Source organism: Ahaetulla prasina, chromosome 4 (assembly GCF_028640845.1).
Source record: "Ahaetulla prasina isolate Xishuangbanna chromosome 4, ASM2864084v1, whole genome shotgun sequence".
In the NCBI taxonomy this organism is placed as follows: domain Eukaryota; kingdom Metazoa; phylum Chordata; class Lepidosauria; order Squamata; family Colubridae; genus Ahaetulla; species Ahaetulla prasina.
The window spans coordinates 12,302,939-12,319,311 of record NC_080542.1 but is presented as its reverse complement, the minus strand read 5'-3'; positions in this window follow the sequence as shown (position 1 = coordinate 12,319,311).

Here is a 16,373-nt window from a genome sequence, read left to right as displayed (position 1 = left end):
CCTACACCTATACCTATGTCTAGCCTAATCCAATCCATCTCTAGCTACTTCTCTACCTACCTACCTATCTACTGTGTGTTTGTGTCTGTGTGTTTCTCTGTTGGTGTATGTATGTGTACACCCCCCCCAGAAATTCCTTAACTTTGCCCAAAAAAATTCCTTATTTTATTTTTAAGTGTTTTCCATGAAGAATAAGTGGTAATATAGCCATGGCTTTAAAGTATCCTAAACTATCACTGCTCATGGAATGTATAGAATATGTAGGGGGAAAAATGAAATGCAACTAATTTGTATCTGTTTAATAACAATAAGGTAATACTGCACTTAATACCATTTTGAAGAAACATGATGATATTTATCTGTAACTGGGCCAGAAAGATAAAGCAGCTAAACCTATATTACATTTATGTATTTGTTCAGTTAAGGGTCAAACTAATATACTGTATAACTAGTATAATATGAGTTAAAAGTTTCCACATATCTCCAACTATACTCCAATAAATAATTTTGAAATAATTGAAACAATTTCTATGTATGAAACTTAATTTGAATGGGGGACTACTCCAATTTAATTTAAGATTCTTAAAACAGTATTGATTCAGATCCGGGTGGACTTCAACTCCCAGAATTCCCCAGCCAGCCAGGTTTGAGATAGGCGGCTATAACAGTCCAATAAATAAATGATAAACCAAGCAAACAAATAACTTTAGGCGATTCAGTCATTTGGGCTGGAAAAACCCTCACCTGCCAAACTCACCTTCCTAAAAAAGTCACTGCTTTTAAAACCTGACTCACTTTCTGGCATGTGATTTGTTTGTCTAATCGGACCTCTTTTCTAGAAAGGATAAAGGAAAGAGGGGAGGGGCTGTTAATTGAATTGAATTGACCTGAAGAATCCACCCCTCACCCCTTGCCCTTGTCGTTTAAACCAGGGGTCTCCAACCTTGGCAACTTTAAGACTTGTGGACTTCAACTCCTAAAATTCCTCAGCCCTGGTTTAAACAGCCCTTCAAGTTTTAAGAGTGGATTTAATCAATAAATAAGGAGGCCTCTGAAAGTAGATGCCGTTTTGATTTAACGGCATCCTTAACAGTTCCTCAGATGGGGAAGAATTTGCCCCAGACCAGGGGTAAAATGCTCCCAGTTCAGATCGGATCGCCTGATCCGGTAAACATAGCAACGGGTGGTTCGGCGAACCGGTAGCAAAAATCCCTGCCCCCACACCGCCTCAGCTGAGCCGCGCGATCATCAGAGGTTTGTTCGTTTTTTACTTTTAAAAGCATTTTTTCTTCGGCTTAAAAAATGCTTTTAAAAGTAAAACAAAAAAGCCTCTGATGATCGTGCGGCTCAGCTGGGATCGTCACAACCCTTTAACCATGTTTTCTACAAGCTCTTCGGCTGAAGAGGTTGTAAAAAAATGCTTTTAAAAGCCTGTGATGATCAGGCAACTCAGCTGGGATCACCAGAGGAAAAAAAGCTTTTAAAGGGTTCTGGCGATCAGGCAACTCAGCTGAGATCGTCAGAACCCTTTAAAAGCTTTTTTTCCCTCTGGCGATCCCAACTGAGTTGCCTGATCATCACAGGCTTTTAAAAGCATTTTTTTACAACCTCTTCGGCCGAAGAGCTTGTAGAAAACATGCTTTTAAAAGTTAAAAAAAAACAAGTTGGCCACGCCCACCCAGTCACATTACCCCCCCACACACACAGAACCGGTAGTAACAAATGTTACATTTCACTCCTGCCCCAGACCCTTCAAACTATCCTCAGATGAGGAATCCGATATATGCCACACCTCAAATAACACAACCTTAACTCTTATATTATTACAGCTAGTCCTTAGACTTACGGCCAGGGGTGGGATTCTACCGGTTCAGAGCGGTTCGTGCAAACCAGTAGCTCCGACTATCAGCTGGGAGCGAATCGGTTCGCTCCGACAATCGGGTGGGCCCGCCCTCCCACTCCTGCGCCTTACTGACCTATATCTTCTCAGCTGATTCGCTGAGCGGATTGCTGCGCCTCAGCTGTGATACTCCCCAGCAGTAACGCGGAAGGTAAGTTTTCGTCTAACTACGCATGCACACGCACCAAAGCGCACCCTCACCAAACTGGTTGTTAAACCGGCAGGATCCCACCGCTGCTTATGACCACAAATGAGCCCCACATTTCCACCGCTAAACGAAACATTTGCTAAGTGAGCTTTGCCCCATTTTATGACCTTCCTTGCCACCGCTGTTAAGTGAATCTGGCAGTCGTTAGCTTAGTAACACAGTTGTTCAGCAAATCTGGCTTCCCCCGTTGACGTTTGCTTGTCGGAAGGTCACAAAAGGGGGGGATCGCGTGACTTCAACGTATGACCACGATTGAGCCCAAGATTTCTGTTATTAAGTGAGGCACTTGTTAAGTGAATTTAGCTGCATTTTACGGTCTTTCTTGCCCCAGTTGTTAAGTGAATCGCTGCAACTGTTAAGTTAGTAACACTGTCATTAAGTGAATTTGGCTTCGCCGTGGACTTTGCTTGTCGGAACGTTACAAAAGAAGATCAAAGAATCCTGGGACACTGCAATGGTCATAAGTATGAGTCAGTTGCCAAGCGGCAGAATTTTGATCACGTGACCACGGGGCTTCTGCGATCGACGTGTGAAAAATAGTCTTGTGACATTTTTCAGTCCCCTCATAACTTTGAACTGTTGTAAAACAAGGGCTATCTGTATTGTACGTACACTGAAAATGTCTAATTTTTTTAAAAAAACTGTGGCTTCCTATCCAGTTTGCTGAAAGAAATACAAAGTCATATACAGTACTCACTGTTTGAATTTCTCCCATAGTAGAATAATGCCGCCAATAAATAAAAAAACGATCACCGCTAATTTCTGCTTTCTCAGATACACGTTGGTGAACATGATAGAAGGAATCGGTGACCAGTTTTCACTCTTCTAATGCAGTCACTCTCAGAAAAGTAGGCTCTTTGGAGACACAAAAATTGCACAGAAAACATGAAGTAATCAAAAAGAAGGACTGCTAGATTAGAATAGAATAGAATAGAATAGAATAGAATAGAATAGAATAGAATAGAATAGAATAGAATGGAATGGAATGGAATGGAATGGAATGGAATGGAATGGAGTGGAATGGAGTGGAGTGGAGTGGAGTGGAGTGGAGTGGACTGGACTGGACTGGACTGGACTGGAATGGAATGGAATGGAATGGAATGTAGAATAGAATAGAATAGAATAGAATAGAATAGAATAGAATAGAATGGAATGGAATGGAATGGAATGGAATGGAATGGAGTGGAGTGGAGTGGAATGGACTGGACTGGACTGGACTGGACTGGACTGGACTGGACTGGAATGTAGAATAGAATAGAATAGAATAGAATAGAATAGAATAGAATAGAATAGAATAGAATAGAATAGAATAGAGTTTTTTATTGGCCAAGTGTGATTGGACATACAAGGAACCTGTCTTCGGTGCATAAGCTCTCAGTGTACATAAAAATACATTCATCAAGAATCATAAGATAGAACACTTAGTGATAGTCATAGGATACGAAACAAGCAATCAAAATCATACTAGGAAACTAAATAAAACACTATAATCATAAAGATACAAGCGACAAGGTTATAATAAGTAGGAGGAGATAGGTAATAGGAAGGATGAGAAAAATAATAGTAATACAGTCTTAATAAATAGTTTGACAGTGCTGTGGGAATGTTCTGTCCCACTTCGCCTCCGTCCGAGCGATGGCTTAATTAGCCGGCACTATCAGCTCTGGCAGCAAAATAGCGAGCATCTGCCAGGTGTCTCTGTTATCTCCCTCGACGCCGATGAGTCACCCAGGAACAAACTTCAGCTCTTAGTTAAGCAGTTAATTTGCCTGCTACGAAGAGGCACAGCAGCTCTTGCTGCCTGGGGTGTGGTTCCATGACTCAGCACTTCCTAGGCCTGCCCCACCCCTGCTTCTGTTGTTCCCACCTCTCCTGCCTACGAACCCTAGGGTCCAGCCAGGCCTGATTGCCATCAGCTGGGTCTGGAGGCGTGAACTGTGGGGGGGAAAAGTCAGGGGATGGAGGCCTCGTTATCTCTTCCACCTGGCCTGCCTCTGGCTCCTGGAGCTGAACCAGGGAAGCCGGTGCTCCAGAGGTAAGTCCTGACGGCCCTTCCCCCTCACTTTCCAAGTCACTTTCTAGCAGGAGGCCCAGCTCGGAGGGCGCAGACACAACAGGGAATTAGTTGTTTAGCAAAGTGATGGCATGGGGAAAAATTGTCCTTGTGTCTAGTTGTTCGGGTGGGCAATGCTCCACAACGTCGTTTTGAGAGTAAAAGTTGAAACAATTGATGTCCAGGATGTGACAGGTGTGTAGATATTTTCACAGCCCCCTTTTTGACTCGTGCAGTATACAAGTCCTCAATGGAAGGCAGATTGGTAGCCATTGTTTTTTCTGCAGTTCGAATTATCCTCTGAAATCCGTGTCTGTCTTGTTGGGGTGCAGATCCAAACCAGACAGCTATGGAGGTGCAGATGACAGACTCAATAATTCCTCTGTAGAACTGAATCAGCAGCTCCATGGGCGGTTTGAGCTTCCTGAGCTCACGCTCAGAAATTCAATCTCATTTATTCCTATCGCAAAGAGTACAAAGGTAGTCCTTGACTTACAACTGTTCATTTTGTGAGCGTTCCAAGTTACTTTTTATGACCTTTGCGGTATCCCCATGGTCACGTGATTTAAATTCGGACACTTGACAACTGGCATGTTATTTATGACGGTCGCAGTGGCCTGGGTCATGTGAACACCTTTTGCGACCTTCTGACAAAGTCAGTGAGGAAGCCAGGTTCACTTAATGACCGCGTTACTAATTTAACAACTGTGGTGATTTCCGTTAACAAACATGGCAAGAAAGGTCATAAAGTGGGACCAAAAGTCAAGTAACAACTGTCTCAGTTAATAATGGAAGCTTTGGCCTTGATTGTGGTCGTAAGTTGAGGACGACCTGCATAATCTGATTTAAAGATGTCCTTCTCAAAGCGAAGAGAAAACTGACAAGTTTCTTCGGGGAAAAACAACAAAACAAGACAGGCATTGTCAATGGTTACCTTTCATTTATTGTTCTTTGCAATTTAACCAACACCAGACCCACAACCGACGATAACCAAAGCGCCAGTCTAACGTCGAATAAAATGAAGCCGCAGGAAGAATCAAAAGCAAGTCCGGCTTCGTTACGAAAAATGTTCAGGAAAAAGAGCCGTCGAAGACGGTTTTTAATTGAGGTATTCCTCGACTTGCAAACCGTAAATTGAGCCGGCAATTTATGCATTAAGCCGTGAAGGCCGTAAAGCTGGAAATCACATCATCACGCTCAATTTTACAAACTTTTTTGTAGGGCTCCTTAAGCAAACGCAGCAGTTATAAAAGCAAAGATGGTGGCCATTAAGCAAATTTGTGATTCGCTATGATGGCGAACCGATGAGACTTGTGCCAGAGGTGGCACGCAGAGCCTTTTCTGTGGGCACAAGCACCATCGCCAGCTGCTCTTCTGGGTTCTGTCGCATGCTTGCACGCCGGCCAGCTGGTCTGGTTGTGCATGCGCGCTGGCCAGCTGATCTGTCGGGCATAGGCTGGAGAGCTGGTCTGCTGGGCATGCGCGCCGGCCAGCTGATCTTCACATGACCAGCTGCTCTCTTCCAGGTTTTGGTGCTCTGCCACGCGTATGTGCGTGCTCCAGTTTCGCCACTCGGTGCTGAAAAGGTTAACCATCACTGCGCTATGGGGTGCATTTTTGCTGGAAACAGGAAATAAACACTAGTTTCTGGAATAAATGGAGGAGATTTCTATCATAGGACTGTAGTGACCGTAAGCACCCAAATGAGGCCGGAAGAGCTGTAAATCTCCTGAATGAATCTCCACCAAAAAATTCTGTGAATTTTGACTTTTCTTTCTTTCTTTCTTTCTTTCTTTCTTTCTTTCTTTCTTTCTTTCTTTCTTTCTTTCTTTCTTTCTTTTCTTCCATCAACTAGAACTATGTGAATTGATTTCCTGATTCTAGCTAATGGTTTCAATCTGGCCGCTTCAGATGTAAAATCGCCCTATCTGCCAATCATAGACCTGTCATACATTTTTGGATGGAAGTTGAAAAACGTTGTGATCGGCGATTCTGTATTATCACTCGTATATATTCTAGAAAATAACGATTTGTTAGAAAAACACGGTGATTGAAAAACCAGCCTTTGTGAGGCTGGAAAAGTAGTTTCATACATGTGTAGGCCTAAGTAATTTTGGGGGGAGCTTTTCTCTGTAATTTTTGTCACAGACACCAAGAAAGATAAACAGTTAGTGTGTCTTCCTTTCCTTTCAAAAACTGAATCAAATCAAAACAAGTCCAATTGTTTATTTCAGCCATAAGGCCAGATGTGATAAACTATACACACACGCCAGAAAAACAAGTACAGTTAAGACCTAAAGATAAATTAACAACATATGTAATAATATGAATAACTATATTCATATATCTGGGGGCCCTATTCTTGTCTCTTAATTATCCTTCCTCCCAGCAACAATTTGATTGGGGGTGTCATTACCCCCTTTCCTGGCCTTGTCTCTTGCTCCCAGCCCCTATTTTATTTTTAAATTATTTTTCGCAAAGTAAAAAGAGTCTCAACTAAATAAATTAATAAAAAGTAAAGCAAAAGTGATAAGGGAAGGAAGGAAGGAAGGAAGGAAGGAAGGAAGGAAGGAAGGAAGGAAGGAAGGAAGGAAGGAAGGAAGGAAAGAAAGAAAGAAAGAAAGAAAGAAAGAAAGAAAGAAAGAAAGAAAGAAAGAAAGAAAGAAAGAAAGAAAGAAAGAGACTTCTGATCTCCTTTACTGCCTTTGTAGGTGTATTTCCTGAATATTTTACCCTCTGTCTGCAAAGTTACATGGCTCATTTCTTTCCACATTCTGATCTTTTCTAAGCATCAAATCCATCAAGTTCATTTCCCCCCCTGTTTTCAGCAAAAAGTCCATAAACTAAAGGGTTTCCACTCACTAATAAATTTCTGTCTTTTCCTTAATCAAAACAGATCAATTTTTGCTCTCTTTACAAATTGTGTTATCTTTAACAACCATTCCTTCCTTCTGGGTGTTTCAGAGCCTTTCTGTTATTATTATTCGTCTAACAATCTTACATTACAAATACAATAATATAATATTGTAAAGCTGGTCAGAGTTATCGCACGATAAGACAACAGATAACTGGTCAGAGTTATCGCACGGGCAGCTTATAAATTTTTACAAATAAATAAATAAAAATCCAATTGCAAGTTGTGGTGCACAAAACCAATCATTTGTAAATCTTTTCCAGTTGTCTGTCCAACTGTACCACAGAGAAAAATGTCTGATTTCAGTGGCAAATATAAATTGTTAAAATTCTTTTTATCTGTGTGGATTTGAAACCCAAATTTCCCAGGCCTTTTTACAAGTCCACCCAGCATGATAAAACGACCCTTTCATGTTTTTTTACACATTTCCAGCTGAGATTTGAAGTACCTTTATACGTTCTTTCTTTTTCTGTTGTCATAGCCTAGAGTCCAGTATTTTGTCAAAATTCTGTTTTGCAATGAAAAGCCGAAATGTGAATTTCAGTCCTTCCAGCCACGTTTTGGTCTAAAGTGGTGAAGGCATCTGGCTAGAAAGTAGGGAAGCTACGAGTTCAAGTCCTGCCTTAGCTATGAAAGAAGCCGGCTTCGAGTTCAAGTCCTGAGCCTTAGCCGTGAAAGGTGCGGGCTGCAAGTTCAAGTCCTGCCTTGGCCATGAAAGAAGACCGGTCCAAGTTTGTCTCACAGGGTTGTCGTTATTGTGGGGGGAAAACAGGAAGAAGGTGTCTTGGATATTATTCATGGCCTTACGCGGTTTGCAAAAAAGAATAAAGGCAGGATACAGATAAATAAAATCTTTTTTGCCCCATTGATCCTGTGTATGTCGAAACCAAAGGTCTTTTAATCATATTTAATCATATTTTAATCATATCTAAGCATATTTAATCGTAACACTCTTCCACTTGTTTCAGTAGAATAGCACAGCATAGCATAGCATAGCATAGCATAGCGTAGAATAATAGAGTTGGAAGGGACCTTGGAGGTCTTCTAGTCCAACCCCCTGCTTAGGCAGGAAACCCTTACACCACTTCAAGCAAATGGTTAAGCCAACTTCTTCTGAAAAACTTCCAGTGTTGGAAGCTTTGGGCCTTTCCAGGCCTGAGATTTTAAAGAGCAGGGCAGAAAACAACACACAACCACAACTGTCATTATTGATGATATTCTCCCATTGTTTTGCTCACCTTGTCTTTCTTGCAAAACCGGGCTGGTCCCTATGCTAAAAACAAAGATGGACAGATGGGATCAATTCGGTCGACTCAAGAGAAAAGAAAGGTGGAGCGAGGGAAAAGTAAGCAAGTTGTCTAGTAAAAAAAAGGTCAGTTAGTAATAACTGTTTCTTCTCTCCAGCTAGTTCCAGGCCTGTTGTTCTATCTGCGTAAGCTTCGGCCTAAAAATTTAGCTTGCTTCGTGGGAGGGGTTGGTTTTGTTTTTAATTTTTTGACTCCGCTTGTTTGGCTTGGTATGGAGTCCTTCAAGGTTTGGCATCAGAAAGTGAATTGTGGTTGTGAGGATAGGACAGGTGGTTTATTTCTCTTAAAGGAGAGGGGAAGAATTTCATAATTTTTATTCCTTTTCTTTTGTGTTTTCTTCTCTTGCATTTCCTTCCTTTCCTCCTTCTTTCCATCATTCTTTCTTTCCTTCCTTCTCTCCTTTCCTCTTTCTTTCCTTTCTTCCTCTCTCTTTCCTTCTTTTCTTCCTCCCTCCCTCCTTCCTTCTCTCCATCCTCTTCCCTTCCTTTCTTTTCTTTCTTTCCTTCCTTCCTTCATTCCCTCCTTTCTTCTTTTCCTTTCTCCCTCTTTCATTCTTCTCCTTTTTCATTCATTCCTTTCTCTCCTCCCTTGTTCTCTCCCCTTCTTCCTTCTTTGCTCTTTCCCCCCTTTCGTATTACCTTCTCTCCCTCCTCCCTCCCTCCCACCTGTCCTTCCTTCCTTTCCTTCCATCTTCCCTCCTTCTCTCCCTTTCTTCCGCCCTCCCTCCTTCCTTTCCTCCCTCCTCTTCCCTTCCTTCCTTCCTCTTTCCTCCCTTTCCTCCTTACATTCATCCATCCTTCCTTCTTTCCCTCCTTCCTTCTTTCCCTCCCTCCTTCCCTCCCTCCCTTTCTTCTTTCTTTCTTTGCTTCCTTCCTTCTTTCCCTTTCTCCCTCTTTCATCTTCTCTTTCCTTCATTCCTTCCTTTTTCTCTCCCTCCTTTGTTCTCTTCCTTTCTCCCTCCCTCCCTCCCTTCCTTTTTAGAAAGTCAGCACCTACCCCCCACCCCAGAAGAATGAAATATTCTGAGAAATATTAAAAAGGCAGAATATTATATTTTCCTAAAGGAGAAATGGAGAAACGTGCTCTTAAAGATAGAAAGCAGACTCGGTCTTTCTTAACAGCCCCCAGCAGATATTTTGTGCCCATTAAGAAAGATTGGGCCAGCCCCAGTATCCCTGCCCCTATCAGAAACTGAGGACGCCAGCTTTTAGAAACACAGATTTGCTAATCCATTCAGAAAGACTGGGTCAAGACAGAAACAAAGATAAGCAACAAACAAAAGGTTGAGAAGTTTAGCTCGGACAAACACCTAGGATTTGCATTTCCTCTTTTGCCTATATAGCCAGCTATGACCCCTACATGACCCCCATAGGAATCTGACAACAGCCAATAGGATATTAAAGGACATGTTCTTGCACAGGAGCAGGAAGCTCAAATAGAAAGCCCAAAAAAGGTATAAAAACCTCCCACTCTCAACTCCCTTTTGTCAGCTGCACCAGAACCATGGGCTTGGTGGTTCTGCTTCATCAATAAACCATCTTTCCAATCAGCCTCCATGTTTCCAGTGTCTTTCTCCCAGCTTGGAACTGAACCAGATGGATTTTCCTTCCAACCAGCGGTGGGATTCAGCCAGTTTGCACCACTTCGGGAGAACCGGTTGTTAACTTTCTGAGCAGTTTGGTGAACTGGTTGTTGGAAGAAATCATTAGGGCAGAGAACCGGTTGTTAAATTATTTGAATCTGCTTCCAACCCACCCTTCCTTCCTTCCTTCCTTCCTTCCTTCCTTCCTTCCTTCCTTCCTTCCTTCCTTCCTTCCTTCCTGTCTCTTTCTCTCTGTCCCTCTCTGTCTCTTTCTTTCTTTCTTTCTTTCTTTCTTTCTTTCTTTCCTTCCTTCCTTCTTTCTTTCTTTCTTTTTTCTTTCTTTCCTTCCTTCCTTCCTTCCTTTCCTTCCATAAAATCCTCACTACAGATAATAAATCAATCACGCTTGCTATTAAAAGAAACCAAAGCAAAAGAGGATACAGAATATTATAAGGTCTGGTGTAGATGGTATGAAGGGTTGGAAAATAGGAAAGATAATAAGAATTGAACAACAGGGTAAAAAAAAATCTGTATGTTAGATGAAATAAAGAAAATGTAGATGAATGTAGATGAAATGTAGATGAAATAAAAGATAGATAATATAAAAGTAGAATAAGATAAAATTAAAATATGTATAAATAGTAAGAAAGGACCGCTTTGAATAGCTGATAAGAAACAGTGATATGTATATAAATGTTGTTATGTTTGTCTTGTGTTTTAATGTGTTCCAAATAAAAAACTTTTTATAAAAATAAAAAAAATAAAATCAATAACGCTTGTTTTCCTACTTCTGTCAGGTTAACTGCCAGCTAGGCAGCAACATACAAATGTTTGGAAATTATTTTTTTTCTGTGACACATGCAAGCCTCAATAGAGACAATTGCACCCCTGTCTGTTCACTCAAAAAAACCTCACAACACTATGTTCACTATGCCTTATAATACCATCTAAGTAGGGGTGGTATTCACCTACTTTCGCTACCGGTTCACAAATGTGAGTGTGACTGCGTGTGCGCTTGCTTCACTCGCACACGCCACCTCCGCGCATGTCCAGAACCTTTCGTGCATGTGCAGAGCATCAAAAACGGGACGTGATGACATCCGGGCGGGTGGGCGGAGCCTCCTGCAGCCGCCGCTACTAGTTTGCCCAAACCGGATAGAGCCAGATGAATACCACCACTGCATCTAAGCATCCATACCTTTCAGTGTAGAAAGTCATCCATTTTGAGTAGATTTGAGAGAACATATCAATTTCTGAGTAGGTCCCTTTTTCCTCTGAATTCATATTATTATGGGATAGAGGAAGACGTTACCTAGTGTTGTGACTCCAGCCCCCGAACCTGGCCTCATGCCTGACAGTGACTCTGAGAGTGAGGGGGAAGGGCCGGTAAGGCTTACCTCGGGAGCACCGACTCCTTTGGCTCGGCTCCAGGAGCCAGAACCAGACCAGTTGGAGGACGTAATGAGGCTGTCATCCCCTGATTCCTCTCTTCCCCAGGCTATGCCTTCAGACCCAGCTGATAATAATAATCAAGCTTGGCTTGACCCACGCTTCAGAAGATTAGAGAGGCGGCATCATCAAAAGGAAGGATATAGGATATATAGGGAACTTTGGGACTGCTCTCACTCCACGGGAAGCAAAGTTTAGCTGATCCATTTCAAAAAGAGCTGAAAGTCTTGCTACGTGAGCAATGTCGGCTGGCGGCCCCCAGGGGAAGATCCTTCTCTGTGGGGGCTCCTACCCTTTGGAACGAACTCCCCTCTAGTTTGCGTCAATTGCCTGACCTTTGGACCTTCCGCTGCGAACTGAAAACACATTTATTCATTCGAGCGGGACTGGCTTAAACTTTAAACTTTTAAATTTTTAAATTTTTAATCTTTAAATATTAATTTTAATTGGGGTTGTAATTTTATGAATTTTTAGGGTTTTTAAGTCTAAACATTTTAAATTTTTTGGCCAATTATTGAATAAGTTTTTTAATTCTCTGTTTTAATTGTACATTGTTATTGTTTTATACTGGCTGTACACCGCCCTGAGTCCTTCGGGAGAAGGGCGGTATAAAAATCTAATAAATAAATAAATAAATAAATAAATTTGTTTGAACTTTGGCAGGCAGCTGCGATTTCTCTGCCAGGACTGATAAGAGCCGTGAATCGGCTGGCTGAAGGCCAGCTCGTGGGTCTGAAGTGGGGAAGGAGACAAAACACCTAAGTTCTGAAGAAAGGTGGTACAAATTTCTGGTAAAATGGCAAGAATTCACGGTGTATCTTGCTAATCCTCTAGGAGGATTTCAGCTTAAGTTCTCCAACACCCGTCCATTTATTGCAAACTTGAATGAAGTTGTTTGAACAAGTTAATTCAGTTGTCAGAATCAGAATACAAATGGTGCTTCAAGGCCACCGTGGCAGTGGTGACTTCATGGCCTTGCAACTGAACCGATATTAATTATTTCTATCATATACCTGCTTAATTTCTTTCTCACAGCTCAGGTTCTGGTGGATTTTGCAAAGGTTACATATCTCCATACCCAACACTTCTCTCTTCACTGTAGACAAAGGCAAGGAATTAGTGCATCTTCCCATAAATAGACTGAAATTTATTACTTGCAGCCTTATTCAGATCATCTTCAGATCTAGAACTGGGAAAAGACGCTGTAGGGCACTGCACAAAAAACAACTACTGGTAGACACAAGGACAGTTTTTTTCCTGAATGCCATCACTCTGCTTAACAACTAATTCCCACAACACTGTCAAATAATTTACTAAGACTGTATTACTATTATTCTTCTCTTCCTTACTAGTATTGATCTCTTTCCACTTATTACTATAACCATGTTGCTTGTAACTTTCAATTATATTGTTTTTATTTGTTGCCTAGTACGATTTGATAGCTTCATAGTACTCTTGACTATCACTAAATGTTGTATCTTTTTATTCTTGACGAATGTTATTTTATTCTCCTGATGTACACTGAGAGCATATACACCTAAGACAAATTGCTTGTGTGTCCAATCACACTTGGCCAATAAAAAATTATATTCTATAAATGTGTCTCTTAGACTTATGCTTAATGTCTGCACTCTACTTCTCCTTGGACCAAGAGAGTTGGTAAGCATCTCTAATGGATAAATCAGATTGTTTTTAATGGTTATTCAAAATGTATTTTGTTTTGTTTAATTGTATGCCATCCTGGGTCACATTTGTGAGATGGACAGCATTAGATAGATAGATAGATAGATAGATAGATAGATAGATAGATAGATAGATAGATAGATAGATGGATGATGGGGTTGGGTAGATACATAGATGGTAGGTAGGTAGGTAGATAGATAGGCAGACATATATAAATTATATTATATATGTTTTCTGAGATTTTCACGGGTGTTTGTATGTAGGTCTTTGGTTGTTCGGGTTTTCTCCCATGTAAAATTGAAAGTGTCTTGGCGACGTTTCGACGAAGTCTCATTCATCATCTTCAGGCTGGTGTTTACTGCTTTGTGCTTCTAGGAGCACGAAGCAGTAAACACCAGCCTGAAGATGACAAATGAGACTTCATCAAAACGTCGCCAAGACACTTCCAATTTTACACGGGAGAAAACCCGAACAACCAAAGACCTATATATATAAAATCTATCATTTCTCATAGATCTCTCATATCCATCCCTCTATCTATTTGTCTGTTTGTCTATCATTTATCTATCAGATAGACAGACAGACAGATATTGATTAACAAAAATCTACAATTAGACTTAGGGCTAGGGCACAAGGACTAAAGGTTTGTATGGTTTTACATCAGAAAACAATCCAGTTGGTGTTGCATCTGGTGTCATAGGACATAATGACAGCAAACAGTTAATACCCTCTTCCTGTTCTTCCCTTCACAGCAAATGCTACTTTCTTCAATTATTAATAAAATCATTTCCATTACCCCTTAGACTACATGAAGAAACATTGGATACTCTACTAACCTGACCCAATGAGCAATGTAGAGCCTAATCAATAACTACTTCCAAAGGATATCCACAAGTAAAAAAATATCTCACAAAAATTAGCAACTGCCCTTCAAGAAAGGTAATCTAAATATATACAGGTAATAGACAATAAACACAGATAAAGGTAAAGGTTTCCCTCGCACATATGTGCTAGTCGTTCCCGACTCTAGGGGGCGGTGCTCATCTCCGTTTCAAAGCGCTGTCCGAAGACGTCTCCGTGGTCATGTGGCTGGCATGATTCAACGGCAAAGGCGCACAGAACGCTGTTTCCTTCCCGCCAAAGGTGGTCCCTATTTTTCTATTGGCATTTTTTACGTGCTTTCGAACTGCTAGGTTGGCAGATGCTGGGACAAGTAACGGGAGCTCACCCCATGACACGGCACTAGGGATTCGAACCGCTGAACTGCTGACCTTTCAATCGCCAAGCTCAGCGGCTTAGCCACTGAGCCACCATCTGATTCAAAGAAGGATGGCTGACACAGATAGTACTAGATAATTCTCACAATAGTGATACCCCGGCTAGCTAGCGTGAGATGGGACATGACAACTGAATCTCAAGTTAAAGCTGCATCTGGATACAAACAGCAAAACTCTTGATACCCCATCTCCAACTTAAGTTTATATCTGACACATATATTTTTGTGTCACCTTTTTTTTTTTTTTTTTGATGGGTCTCATGAGCAAAGGCCCAGGTTGACATACTTTGGAATAGGGATAACAATTCTGTATTGCAGCAACAAAGGTCGGTTCAATAGAATGTCCTAATGGCCAAATCATTGGGATTTCCTTGGGATGTACGATGCCATGGGTGCACAGATGCCATGGGGTTGCGCTCCTCGAGTCAGAGAGCCTGAAAAGAAAGTGGACAAGGATCAACAACTTACTGAACCGAGGAATCTCCACAATAATTTAAACGATCATCTGATTCAAAGAAGGATAGCTGTCTGTGGATAAAAGCATCTCCAAATGAATATACAAGGGAGAAGCGATGCTTGCGATGGGGAGATAAGTAGCTGTGGGTAGTCTTCAGCAGAGATACACAAAACGCAGTGATTCAAGAATTAAACATTCCAGATAACAATCCAACGTTCTGTTGTACTTCCAAAACCACGGTGATCCACCAGCAAACTGCACTGTTCTAAAGAGAACTGGCAGTTTTTTTTTTTTTTTTTAAAAAGAGAAATTCTATGGTCCAAAACTGGTCCATGGTTTTCCAGAAGTGGTTTGTCTTCCAAACATCTCCAAACATCTTCAGGGTACCTCAAACAGTTTCTATAACTTTTGGGCTCGAACCCTTAGCCCTGCCTGTTTCTCCTTCAGACTTTCACCTCCGAGTTATTAGGCCACAACTCCTCTGTCCCAGTCCCCTTTGCCATGGCCCATTCGACGAAGTACAGTTCGCATCGGGCTTTTGGGTGCCCAGGACAGTTTGCAGCCAGCCAATCAGTTCAGGGGCTCAGAGGTTTGGGAGTAGAGCAGGAGCTGCAGTTCAGAGGGAGGCTCATTCAGTTTGGAGCGTCCCGAGGCGGCTGAGAGCAGCACGGGGAAGGGATCCAGCCACAAAAGACGGCTGGGAGGGGGCAAAGGTATTTCTACCCTGACCGGTGCTGCCCTAGTTAGTAGCACTTGGGGCTCTGAACACACACACACCCCGCGCCACAGCCACGAGCCCCTCGCCAGTTTGGAGCCTCCCAAGATGACCAAGAGCAGCATGGTGGGAGGGGGGCTGTAGAGGACAAGAGATCCATCAGGTGGGGCTTTTGCAACCAGCTGGTGGGAATGGTTGGCCTGATCTTTTGCTTTTCCTTCTCCTGGTTTCTGAAGACCCACCTGTCCCAAGAGCCCTGCTCTCTTCTAACCCCCATTCCCACCTCTTCGTTCCCTCTCTGCTTCTCCCAGGTTTCTGGAAGGGCCCAATTGAGCTCAAAGGTATACCAGCAAATATTTGCCCAGTGTCTTTTGTCGAGGTTATTTACCCTGGGCATGCTAGCTCATGCCACACGCCGGTCAGGAGCAACTGACCTTCCGCCTTTGCCCCGTGATTCCTTGGTCAAACCCGCCTCCCCCCACCATTTGCCAGGGTTCCCCTGTATGGCAGGGCAGGCATCGATGCTGCCCTCTGGGTGTGTCAGGCCTCGCCCCCCTCAGCATCGAAGGCTGGGCTGGCATTGCTGAGTGCGACCACTCCCTCTGGCAATCTTTCTTTGGTGTTCTGGACAGCAAGAAAGGCTCTGCTTGTTCTTAAGTGCAACCCCCCCCCTTTATATTTAACAACCTCTTTCCTGAATAAACAAACAGGAGAACTTAAAGAACTAGATTCCCTCCTAATTTCCTAAGGAACAAGTTTGTTTCTAATGGGTACCTCTGTGTATATAAAGTATATAAGAATATATATATATATTCGGGTTTTCTCCCGC